The 13,629-nt window shown below is 43.3% G+C and overlaps 1 pseudogene; it reads right to left on the reverse strand.

The window, feature by feature from the left end:
* Positions 1-13,629, reverse strand: part of LOC123930540 — a 35,884-nt pseudogene continuing 22,255 nt past the window's right edge.

Below are 13,629 nucleotides of genomic sequence, written 5' to 3' on the forward strand. Positions count from 1 at the left end.
CTACGGGATGCCACGCAGGTCAAGGGGTGGGTCTGGCGTCGCTGCAGGTTGACAGGCCACATAGGCCATAAAAGCTGGGTGTGGAACAAGAGAGGGCGAGGACAAATTGGGACCCAAGTTGGTGCCTCACGACCTCCACCTCCTACAATGTGGGCGACCTGCAGAAGCAGGCACCGATCCTGGGCTGCATCCACACCTGGCCCAGTGCTGGGAGGAGCTGAACAAGGTCCTGGCAGGAACTGGGGCCCTGTGCCCGCCGCTGAGTCAGCAGATGAGTAACCCCGTGGGGAGCTGCGGCAGCACCTGGGCCCACACTGCCCTTCAGAGCATATGGCTGCTGCTTCTCTTCCAGCTTCCAAATATGGCACAAACAATGCCTCCGCCAAGCCCATCCTGAAACCATTAGGGAAAGGAGTTCTTGGAACTGGTAGAGCAGAAAACCACCATCATCATTCTTTCAGAAGATATAATAGGGCCATGTCATTCCTCTGTTCAAAAACATCTAGTGGCTCCCTAAAAAAAAAAAATATATATATATATATATAGTTATACTACCTATAATACTTCATATAAACTGGCACTTTAAACTCCTCCTGTGGCTCATTCCCCAGTCTCCCCACAGCCCCGCTGGTCACATTCCTATTCCCTCAATGCACCAATAACTGTCCTTGCTCGATCTTTCCTCTACCTGTCCCCTCTACCCTCTATGTTCTTGCCAAAGGCTGTATGCATCACGTCCTCCCTCCAGCCCTTCAAGATTCTGCTCCAATATCACACTCTCAGGAAGGATCTCCTGACTAGATTATTGAAAACTGAATCACCTACAGGGGGTGCCAGGGCGGCTCAGTCAGTTGGGCGTCCAACTCTTGGTTTCTGCTCGGGTTATGATCTCAAGGTCATGAGATCACGCCCCATGTCAGGCTCCACGCTCGGGGAAGTGTGTTTAAGATTCTCTCTGTTTAGGGGTGCCTGGGTGGCTCAGTGGGTTAAAGCCTCTGCCTTTGGCTCAGGTCATGATCTCAGGGTCCTGGGATCGAGCCCCGCATCGGGCTCTCTGCTCAGCGGGGATCCTGCTTCCCCCTCTCTCTGTCTGCCTCTTTGCCTACTTGTGATCTCTCTCTCTGTCAAATAAATAAATAAAATCTTTTTAAAAAAGAAAAGATTCTGTTTACCTCTCCCTCCCCCTCTACCCAACCCTCACTCATGAGCACGCACACACTCTCTCTCTCAAATAAATAAATAAGTAAAATCTTAAAAAACAAAAAACAAAAAAACCCCCACCAAACCTGAATCACACAGGGCATTCCTTGTCCCCCTCCTACTCATTAGTTTTCAATAGAGCACTTAGCAGCAGCTGAAATACTATGGTATCTATTTAATATTTTCTGCCACTCACAGTAGAAACAAGATGCTAGAAGCACACTGGTGTTCACAAGCCATAACAGGTGGTTGTCAAAAAGATAAGCATGCATTTCAAAACCAGAAGAGAGAGAATAAAATTGTGAGCAAAACTGCTCACAAATCTTAGGATAGCTTTCATGGCTCTGGTCTCTGGGGATATTTGGGAGGATTGCCTAGTGCTGGGAATGTGTTGGACTTGCTGTTGGTGCCTATGAAGGAAAAATATCATGTACCCACTGGCCCCTATCATGAATCCCAAGCAAATAACATCAATAGAGGTGAAAATAATTAAATGTGTTGATTCTGTAATTGCATTAATTAACCAATTAGGGCAATACCCTGGGTTTTATTTCACAGTGATATTTCTGCTAGTCTTTGGTCCAGTCGCTTTCATGGGAGCAGTGATATTTATCAACCAATGAAACATCCAACTTGAGACACATGGTGAATTAATGTGCTTTGGGGATTTGAATTTGAGTTCTGCCCATCTACAGTTTGTAGGGTCAATACTCGAGGCCTGGAAACCACCCAAAAGACAGGTGATGCTAAGAGAATTTCCCTAGGCCACTCTGAAAATAAAAGACAAGTTTATGTACAACATCATATAGGAAAAAAAAAACAAAAAAAACAAAAAAAACATCATATAGGAAATATTTCAACCCAAAGGCTACCATTGCCAAAGGGATTCCTCCACAAAGAAGGATCAAAGTATTGGCTAAAGCAGGATGGTTGATATTTGCCTTAATGTTCTCAATCTTGGTCTCCTAAAAAGAGAGCAGACATAGTGACAAAGGAGTAAAGCATTACCCACAGTCCTTATTCCAGTTTGAGCAAGGATGACCATACCTATTGCCAAGTTAGTAGAAATCATTGCTTGGTGACTGAAGGTCATGACTGAGGTATGATTTTGCTCAGGTCCATAGCGCCTGGAAAGAAACAGAAGGATGAATGTCTTCAAGTCAAGTGAAATACAGTTCTCACCACAATTTCTTTAAAAACTCCTTCTGGGAACCCTATCCTCTTGTGTTGCATAGAAATCCTTGCCCTAAAGTTTCCTTTTCTCCTCATCACCTACTGTATCTCTTGTGGTACTTATAACAACTGAAATGATCTTATTGGATTACCTTATTTCTATCAAAGGAAGACTGTTTCCTCCAACAGAACTATGAGAGCCATGAAAGCAGGGGTCTTGTCTACATGTTTTCAGTCCATATCCAGGGTATAGAACAATCTGTTACTAGTAGGCAGTCAATTAATATCTATTACATGCATAAGCAAATATGAATGGAGGCATTATTTTCATGCCAAAAGTCATTTCAATATGTTCTTTACATTGACAGATTTCTTAACACAGAATGCATATCCTCCACTTAATCATTAAAAATAGTGCATTAAGGGGCACCTGGTGGCTTAGTCAGTTAAGCATCTGTCTTCAGCTCAGGTCATGATCCCAGGGTCTCAGGACCAAGCCCGCATCAGGCTCCCTGCTCTGTGAGGAGTATGCTTCCCCCTCTCCCTCTGCCTGCTGCTACCCCTGCTTGTGCGCTCTCTCTCTCTCTCTCTCTGTCAAATAAATAAATAAAATCTGTTAAAAATAATACCTTAAGCTCACTAATTGTGTTATTTGAAACTGCATGTTCTTGCTTGATTTGAGCATTTGCTTGGTTTTGTTTACGTAAACGCCTGAACTATCTGAGAGATAGGTATCCAAGTAGCTTATGTTGCACTGGATCCTATCAAATACTCTTTGTCAAATGTTGTCTTTCTATAAACCAATGTAATTTTTTCTCAGGGAGAGAGAGCCTGCACAGGCAGGGGGAGCAGCAGGGGAAGCAGAAGCAGGCTCCCCACTGAGCAAGGAGCCTGATGTGGGACTTGATCCCAGAACCCTGGGATCATGACCTGAGCTGAAGGCAGACGCTTAACTGACTGAGCCGCCCAGGAACCCCCCCAATGTAATTTTTAATACAACTCTTGAATCCAGGACCTAAACTGAATGAGCAGTGTATCCTAATAATAATACAACATTAATGAGATATATTCCAAGACTATCATGATTAATATGACAATGAATATTAGAAACGATCTCATTTCACGGGGGAAAAATGACTAATATGAACTCATGCACACAACTCATGTCAATGACTCGGTCAATAAAATGGCAGGAAAAAGTTATTCCTCTTTGAAAATTAGATCATTTTTATGTGTAACATTTGAAGAACATGTTGAAAGTAATAAGATAGTAATTTGTTCAATGTTACACAAGTAGGCAAAAATTTAAGATATAGGGGCGCCTGAGTGGCTCAGTCGTTAGCCTGCCTTCAGCTCAGGTCATGATCCCAGGGTCCTGAGATTAAGCCCCGCATCAGGCTCTCTGCTCAGCTGGAAGCCTGCTTCTCCCTCTCCCAATCCCCATGCTTGTGTTTCCTCTCTCACTGTTGTCTCTCTCTGTCAAGTAAATAAATAAAATCTTTTTAAAAATTTAAGATATATTATGAATATACACTTTTCAAATCTTGGAACCAAACCAGATCAGAAACATGCTGGAAATATAAAAGTTAAAAAAAAATAGCACAAAAAAATCTTGAATGAGTGGAACTTGTCGCATGTTCCTGGATGGGAAGATATAACACGTCAAAATTTGAAACTTCCTCAAAAGTATAGATTCAACTCTTGAAACTACTTCAAGTGTGTAGATTCAGTTCAATGTCAGTCAAAAAAGCAAGACAGCTTTGGGGGGAACTGGGAAATTTGTCTCAAAATTTAGCTATAATTGTACAAGAAAATCCAAGTCGTTTTCCCCAATACTTTATTACCAGAATTTTCAAACATACAGAAACTGATTCATTTTTTAAAAGATTTTATTTATTTATTTGACAGACAGAAATCACAAGTAGGCAGAGAGGCAGGGAGAGAAAGCAGGCCCCCTGCTGAGCAGAGAGCCTGATGTGGGGCTCGATCCCAGGACCCTGAGATCATGACCTGAGCTGAAGGCAGAGGTTTTAACCCACTGAGCCACCCAGGTGCCCGATTTAAAAATAATAATAATAATAATAACAATGGATTGCTTACCTGATTTCCTAGAACTTATTACAGCAATTAAAATGTGGGTACAATTGAAAACCAGTCAAATATATTCATGGGTCCAGATGAAGTGTCCAGAAATAATTATAAATAGAAAATTCAACAAATTAGGGGTGCCTGTGTGGCTCAGTGTGCTAAAGCCTCTGCCTTTCGCTCAGGTCATGATCCCAGGGTCCTGGGATCGAGCCCCGCATCGGGCTCTCTGCTCGGCAGGGAGCCTGCTTCCTCCTCTCTCTCTCTATGCCTGCCTCTCTCCCTACTTGTGATCTCTCTCTGTCAAATAAATAAATAAAATCTTTTAAAAAAAAAAAAAAAAGAAAGAAAATTCAACAAATTAGAAAATAGTCACTTGGTATGAGGTACCAGAATAATTGGTGGATGTTTTGGAAAGTATAAAGTTGTATTGTCAAATCAAATACTAACAGACAGATGAATGTCAGGGCAAAGGAAAGAGCAGGAACCAGACACACACACGCAGGTAGAAATAGCAGCAGAGATGCTGCTGACCACGAGAATATGGCAGCTAATGATGAATTCTGTATGGGCTCTGTGCTTGAGCAAGAAAGTGTGAAGACGGCTTCCTAAAGTCCATGTCCCCCAAGGTTCAGTGAGATTGCACCAAATCTTTAAGCTCCTGTGGGCACTGACCCTGTGCTAGCCATGGTCCTGATCGGTCATATTTGCTTTCAGGATTTTTATGTCCCTGGAACACAGAGCAGAAGGAAGGATCCACATCAGATGTCTGATTGTAAGAACAATACAACGTCTCAGAATTTTGGTTTTGGTTCCAAGTATGCTATTGGAAATGAGAACCCAGCTGTAAGATAGTCACGGGTAAGCATGCCTTCTTCCGTAATTGGGTCTGGCACGTGTTCCAAGGTGTATTATTTTGATTAAAAGATCAGAACCTACAATAAGATATAATTTCTTAGTGTACAATCTAATTAAGATACAATGTTTTAAAATTTTTCATGCCGTGCACACGTAGCACTCTCCCATAGAAATAAATTGCCCAAATTCAGTCTCATCCAGATAAGGTACAGTGGAAACAGAAGACGTTAGTATTTATTTAAGACTTTCTATGCATCAGGCTTCTAATTTTCCCTATTATACATTTAATTCATTTTGATCCCACATTTAAGGAATCTCAGACTAAGGTTTAATCAAAGAACAGAGGTAAAAATTGGGACAGAACTAATGCAGAGAAAGAATCAAGGAGACACTGTAGGCAAGCAGACAAAGGTAAGAGAATCTCCAAACGATTAGAGAACATCCTTTCCCAGTAAGGCAGGCTCTACACGGATTCTTGTGCGTACTCATGAAAAGGCATTATTCTCCAGACGCTGTGCAGATTCCCATCTCTGAATATCCACCCCTCTTCTCTCCCAGTTTCTAAATCTGAACTAAAATTCCACTCACCTGAGCAACCTTTGTTAGCAGACGGTAAACCCAAAGTTTACCAGATTTGCCACAGGAGGGAAAAGCTGAACCCTCAGTTACAGGCTTGGTTTTACTGACCTCATCTCTTCAGCGTTACGATTATTATGTTATTTCTAGCGTCAACGACAGTGTCTCCAAGAAAAACCTCTAAACATTTTTTTCTCAGCATACTAATTATCCAAATTAATTATCGGTGTTCCAAGAGAATATCGCAAGATGCTATCAGAGGGAGCAGGAAGAAAACATTTTTCTGTATTCCCTACAGGGATGAGGTCAAATAATTGTGAGGCCATTAAACAGTGAGGGCTTAGAGAATAACATAGGACTCTGCCTTATCTTTGGAAAATCTCTGAAGGGTATATTTCCTAGAAGATAATTTGCAGATCTCACAGGCCTGAATGACTTCCGCCAAAGGTTTGGTAGGGAAAACAAAAGGCCTCCCAAGGAAGGAGTGTGGGGGATATCTGAACAAGACAGAAGAGGGGCACCTGGCTGGCTCAACTGGAAGAGTGTACGACTCTTGATCTTAGGGTTGTGAGTTTGAGTCCCACCTTGGGTGTAGAGATGACTTAAAATAAATACATGAAAATTTAAAAATAAATAAACAAGGCAGTAGGTATTGACAGAGACCCATTTTAAAAGATAAAATAAATGCGATGGGGCTGTGTGACGGAAGGCCAATTTACTATGCACTCGGTGTATGGGAGTGAGGCAACGGAGGGGAGTACAGATCACTCTACCAATAAATGTAACTGTGAAAGAGTAACCAGAACTTCATGGGGAAGACAGAGAGTTTTAAATACTGATGGGTGAGAGCTGGTAGATTGGATTTGTTGGATTACAGTAAAAAGACATATTTAATATTAATTAAATCAAAGTCCATTACTAAGTAAAAAGAAGGAGGAGGAGAAGAAACACCGGACCAGTACATTAGCAAAAAAATTAATCTTAGGGGTTTTTTTGTTGTTATAAGATTTTATACAGAGATACACAGCAAGAGAGGGAACACAAGCAGGGGGGAGTGGGAGAGGGAGAAGCAGGCTTCCCACTGAGCAGGGAGCCTGATGCGGGGCTCGATTCCAGGACCCTGGGATCATGACCTGAACCGAAGGCAGACACTTAACACTGAGCCACCCAGGCACCCCTAATCTTAGTTTTAAAAAGGAATTCATCACTTAACATAAGTGTAGGAAAAAAGAATGGGCAAAGGAGCACCTGGCTAGCTCAGTCAGGGGGGCATTTGAGTCTTGATCTCAGGGTCATGAGTTCAAGCCCCAGCGGAGTGTAGAGATTAATTAAATAAATAAAACTTAAAAAAAAAGAATGGGTGTAAAGTGAGGATCATCTGAATTGTGAAAGGAAATACATGGCTTTCTCAACAGATAACTTCAACCTCTCTATGATGTAGGAGACAAGAATATTTTAAAAGAGAGGAAGAAGCATAAAGATCTGAGGATGGCTGAGAATATTTGAAAGCCCAGCAGCAGATAATGGTAGAAAGAGTTGAAAGATAAAGTAGAAGGGATCTGCTGGGCAGAATCACAGGAGGAATTCAGGTTATTTCCAATGAAACGTTTATGCTGACACCAATCTACCAAGTTGTGTATTCAGCTGCACAAAATTACCATAGTTATAGACACAGGGGGGAAATGGACACGAGATCAATTAATGCTGAGGTTTTTCTAGGTCAGGGTGATGAAATAACAAAAGAATTAAGGATACTGGGATTAACAAAAGACTGACCAGTAAATCACAGAGAGAAAAAAAGAAATATTGGGATGAATTGACATGACAGAAAAAAGAATATGTGGGGAGCCTGGGTGGCTCAGTCAGTTAAGCATCTGCCTTCAGCTCAGGTCATAATCCCAGGACCCTGGGATTGAGCCCCACCTTGGGCTCCCTGCTTGGCAGGGATTCTGCTTGTCCCTCTTCCTCTCCTCCCTCGCCCGCTCATGCTCTCTCTCCCTTTCCCTCAAATAAATAAAATATTTTTTTAAAAAAGAAAGAAAACTAAGAATATGTATGTAATAGGCTCCAGAGGCGATAAGAGAGAATAGGGAGCTATGCAGAAAAAGGGCCTCAGAAATCTGTATGGGACCCCCGCCCCCCGAGTCTTTGCTGAATATTAAGTTGTACATGCATAGGGTGAAACTCCGTAAGGTCACACATATAAAAGACAGGTAGCTATGAACTAAACAGTTCCCAGAGCTCATTCAAAGCTGGAAGGTGTTCAAGTTATGACCAGCCTGAAAGGAGAGTCCTCACTCATCACTTTGGGCATTCAGTGGAGGCAATGAGGGGCCATGCCTTACTGGTTGGATTCAATATCCCTCCAAAGAAGGTTACTCTAAACCTAGTTAACAAAGCTTGAATATAAGCTTTGAGAGAATCAAACTGAACCACAAGTAAATTAACTGTATATCAGAAGAAGTAAAATTGGCAATGTCCGTCATTCAATTAAAAATTATTAGGTATGCCAGGGCGTCTGGGTGGCTCAGTGGGTTAAACCACTGCCTTCAGCTCAGGTCATGATCACAGGGTCCTGGGATCAAGCTCTGCATCGGGCTCCTTGCTCAGCGGGGAGACTGCTTCTCTCTCTGCCTGCCTCTCTGCCTACTTGTGATTTCTATCTGTCAAATAAGTAAATAAAATCTTTTTTAAAAAGGGGGGGTGGAAATACATATTTCAGAAGGAATAATGGATAGCCATTATGGATAATAGATTCCTGAGTGTGGTGAAAACTATAAACTCACAGATCCAAGAAACACACTTCATAAAAACTGAAGTCCTGAAAACTAGTTAATTATGAAGTCTTAAAAGAAGCCAAAGAAAAATACACATTAGAAGAAGAGGAACAAGGATGACCGGGTGACTCAGTCAGTTAAGCATCCACCTTTGGCTCAGGTCATGAAATTGGGGCCCTGAAATTAAGCCCTACATACGGCTCCCTGCTCAGTGGAGAGTCTGCTTCTCTCTTCCCTCTGCCCCTCTCCCACTCATTTTCTCTCTCTCCCTCCCTCTCTCTCTCTCAAATAAATAAAGTCATTTTTAAAAGAAGAGGAAAAACCACAATGAGATATCACCTCACACCAGTCAGAATGGCTAAAATTAACAAGTCAGGAAACAACAGGTTTTGGCAAGGATGCAGAGAAATGGGAACCCTCCTCCACTGTTGGTGGGACTGCAAGCTGGTGTAGTCATTCTGGGAAACAGTATGGGGGATCCTCAAAAAGTTGAAAATAGAGTTACCTATGACCCAGCAATAGTACTACCAGGTATTTTCTCTAAAGATATAAATGTAGTGGGGCGCCTGGGTGGCTCAGTGGGTTAAAGCCTCTGCCTTCGGCTCAGGTCATGATCCCAGGGTCTCTGCTCGGCAGGGAGCCTGCTTCCTCTTCTCTCTCTGCCTGCCTCTCTGCCTACTTGTAATCTCTGTCTGTCAAATAAATAAATAAACTCTTAAAAAAAAAAAAGGCAAGACCCAGGGCACTGGCTGGCTCAGCAAGAGAGGCATGCAACTCTTGATCTTGCGGTCATGAGTTTGAGACCCACATGAGGTATAGAGATTTCTTAAATAAATAAAATTTTAAAAATAAAAATGCAGGAACCAACCATTAGCTGTGCATAAAAAATTCATTCTAAAAATTCACGTAAAGACTTATAGAACAACTTATCATCCATATGCAAAAAAGTGAGAGAGAGAGAACCTGGACCCATACCTTACATCATACACAAATATTAACTCAAATTTGATCATAGAACTAAATATGAAAGTTAAAACTATAATACACCAGAAGAAAATATATATTTCTCTGAAGTAGGTACAGAATTCTTAAATAGAACACAAAAATACAAATCATAAAAGAAAAAAACTGGACTTCATCAAAATTAAAGACTTTGATCTTCAAAATTTGCAGTTAAGAACATTAAAAAGGCAAACCATGGGGCACCTGGGTGGCTCAGAGGGTTAAAGCCTCTGTCTTCGGCTCAGGTCATGATCTCAGGGTCCTGGGATCGAGCCCCGCATCAGGCTCTCTGCTTGGCAGGGAGCCTGCTTCCTCCTCTCTCTCTGCCTGCCTCTCTGCCTACTTGTGATCTCTGTCTGTCAAATAAATAAATAAAATCTTAAAAAAAAAAAAAAAGACAAACCATGGCATGGAAGGAAGTATTTGTAGCCCTATATCTAATTTGTATCCAGAATTTGTAAACAACTCTTGAAATCTGTAAGAAGAATACAAACAACTCCATTTAAAAATGAGCAAGATATGGGACGCCTGGGTGGCTCAGTGGGTTAGGCCGCTGCCTTCAGCTCAGGTCATGATCTCAGGATCCTGGGATCGAGTCCCGCATCGGGCTCTCCGCTCAGCGGAGAGCCTGCTTCCCTTCCTCTCTCTCTGCCTGCCTCTCTTGTGATTTCTCTCTGTCAAATAAATAAATAAAATCTTTAAAAAAAAAAAATGAGCAAGATAGGGGCGCTGGGTGGCTCAGTGGGTTAAAGCCTCTGCCTTCGGCTCAGGTCATGATCCCAGGACCCTGAGCCCTGCATCGGGCTCTCTGCTCAGCAGGGAGCCTGCTTCCTCCTCTCTCTGCCTGCCTCTCTGCCTACTTGTGATCTCTGTCTGTCAAATAAATAAAAATAAAATCTTAAAAAAAAAATCCAAGTCTTTAAAAAAAAAATGAGCAAGATATTAGTCACTTCCCAAAGAAGATATATAAAAGGTCAACGTGCCCTTGAAAAAAATGTTCGACATGGGGTGCTTGGGGCTCAGTCATTAAGCATCTGCCTTTGGCTCAGGTCATGATCCCAGGGTCCTGGGATCGAGCCCCATGTTGGGCTCTCCGCTCAGTGGGGAGTCTGCTTCTCCATCTCCCTCTGTCGCTCCCCCCACCCCACTTGTGTTCTCTCTCTCTCTTTCCAATAAATGAATAAAAGTCTTTTTAAAAATAATTATTTTTTTTAAAAAAGGCCTAACCCCCTGGGTAGGCTGAATAACAACCCCCAAAGAGGTCTTTGTCCTGATCCTCAGAACTTGGGACTATGTCCCTGTATGCAGCCATAGGGATTGTTCCGGTGATCCAATGTCATCACAAGGATCCTCACAAAAGGAAGCAGGAGGATCAGAGTTCAATAGAGAAGATGGAAGGATGGAAAGCAGAGGTCAGCGAGGAAGAAGCTACGTGGCTGGCTGTGAAAATGGAGGAAGGGGCCAGGACACGTAGGTGGCCTTTGGAAGCCCGAGGGCAAGGAATTGGGATCTCCACCGGAGCTTCCAGAAGGAATCAGTCCTGCCACCACCTTGATGTTAGCTTGGTAAGACTTCTGACCTCCAAAACTATAAAATAATGCACTCATCTTCTTTTTAAGCCTCCGAGCCTCTGACAATTTGTTACAACAGCAAGAGGAAACTAATACAGTCTCTTCAAAGGGAGGTGTTAATTTGCCTCCCGTCCCAGACCCACAGAGCTCAGGAAGCTCACAAGAGAGAAGAAATGCTTGGTGCCTGGGCAGACACAAAAGAAAAGTAGAATGCCCACCACCCATGTTAAGGGGGACTTTTGTCCATCCTCTAACATTTGAATATCTCCTCAAAATGCATTCACATAACCAATAGTATCATTAAAATTAAAAAAGGAACAAACTCACCTAAGGTAGTGGTAAGTGCTGTATAAATTCAGTCTTGCATTCATTTAAAAATATTTATTGAGCCCATGTCCGGGCACTGTTCTAACACTGGGGTTTCAGCAAGAACACAGGGGGTGAAATTCGCTGCCCCTGCATATCTTCTGCAGTCTGCTAGCGAGATAGATAACGAATAAAATGAAGAGTAAATTACATTGTGTGGGGATTAATGGCATGGAGGATCATATGCCAAGAAGGCAAGGGGTACCAGACAGAGCAGGAGCCGCAAGCTTAAAGGGGTGGCCAGAGACACCCCAACTCAGAAGGCAACTTTTGAGCAGAGGCCTGAGACATGGGAGAGAGGGAGCCATGGGGATCCTAGGGGAAGGCAATTCCAGATAGAGGGGAGTAAGCAAGGAGGGGAAGAGAAGATGAAGTCAGGGTTGATGGGGCCCAGGAAGGGGGTGGGGGCAACCTTGCCGGGCTTTACAGGCCTTTGAGGGGAATCTGGATTTTATTCTTAGTGAAGCCACTGACAGTAATAAGCAGAGAAAGGACATGATCAAGTTTGCATTTCAACAAGAGAACAATTTAGCCAAGCAGCGTGGTTAGGGAGCAAATGCAAAACCCCAGGGGAGAAATGGTGTGTGTGTCTTGGTCCAGGGTGTTCGCATTTGGGATGTTTCACAAATTAAGTCAATGGGATTTGCTGACAGATCAGACGGCCACGTAACGGAATAAAGAGGGGAGTCCGTTGAAGATGATGCCAAAGATTTTGGCCTGAGCACCGGGACCGGTGGAGTTGCTGGGAACTGAGATACAGAAGCCTGCAGGCTGAGCAGGTTTGGGAGAAAAGATCGGGAGCTTGACTTTGGATGAGTCATCGCACATCCAAGGGCAGAATTCAGGGGCTAGGTCTGCACCGGAGTCAGAAATCTGGGACTAATGCTGGAGGCAGAGACAGCCTGCCCAGATCCCCCTTCGAGGTAGGACTTGCCACTCCAGCCACTGGGAATGCTGTCAGCTCCGTCAGGCCGGGCCCTGAGTGCCCAGGGGTGCACAGAACCACCTTGTCCAAAGGCTCACAGATGGCTGTCCCCATGGGGTAACTGAGGGAGCCGGGGACAGAAGACCCAGGAACTTGAGCCACACACAGGGGACAACTCTAGTAGGCTCTGAGTCAAACATTGGAAGACTCTAATAGATTATCCATGCTCCAGAGCTCCTTGTGGAATCAGTCAAGCCCAACCTTGGGCCTGGATCACAGTTCAAATTCTCCATCCACCCAACGCTGGGCCTCCCGCTCCCTCCCACAGGTGTCAATCCCTAATAGAGAGATTGTACTTCACACGGCATCTCAGTGTCCACTCCCAGAGGGCTCCACGGCCAACAGGACTCATCGGCATACAGGTGGCACATAAAGCCCAGAAGTTGCACTTAACAAATATAGAGACCACATACACAGACCCTAAAGTATTTCAGGCATTCTTCCCAAAACATCGACTCCTTTGTATCTGTACTGGGAGCCTGACATCCTAACCTAGAGAAATAAGAGGAAAACAAAAAAATAGTAACTATAAGCATTTCCTAAAGGCCACAACAGGAAAGATCGATGATGTCTGACCTCATTATAATCCAGTATTCAGAAAGATTCCGACCAAGGGGTGCCTGGGGGGCTCAATCAGTTGAGTGTCTGCCTTCAGCTAGGGTCATGATCTTGGGGTCCTGGGATCAAGCCCCACGCTGGGCTCCCTGCTCAGCGGGGAATCTGCTTCTCCCTCTCCCTCTGCCCCTCCACTCACTCATGCTCTCTGTCTCCCTCTTAAATGAATAAATTTTTTAAAAAATCCTTTTAAAAATGGAAGAGAAAAGAAAGATTCTGACTAAAACCCCAATAGCATGACATTTCATATCCAGATGACCATCAAAAATTATAAAGTCAATACCAGGTTTTAATCCATAGAATAGAACAAATATCCGTGAGTCCATACTTACGTAAGGAAAGGATCTGGTAAACAGGTAAATGGTGAAAAGGGATAGCTCTTTCTCTCAACAGAATTCAAATTCATAAATGTAGAAGGAAA

This window comes from Meles meles, chromosome 19, assembly GCF_922984935.1.
Source record: "Meles meles chromosome 19, mMelMel3.1 paternal haplotype, whole genome shotgun sequence".
Classification (NCBI taxonomy): Eukaryota; Metazoa; Chordata; class Mammalia; order Carnivora; family Mustelidae; genus Meles; species Meles meles.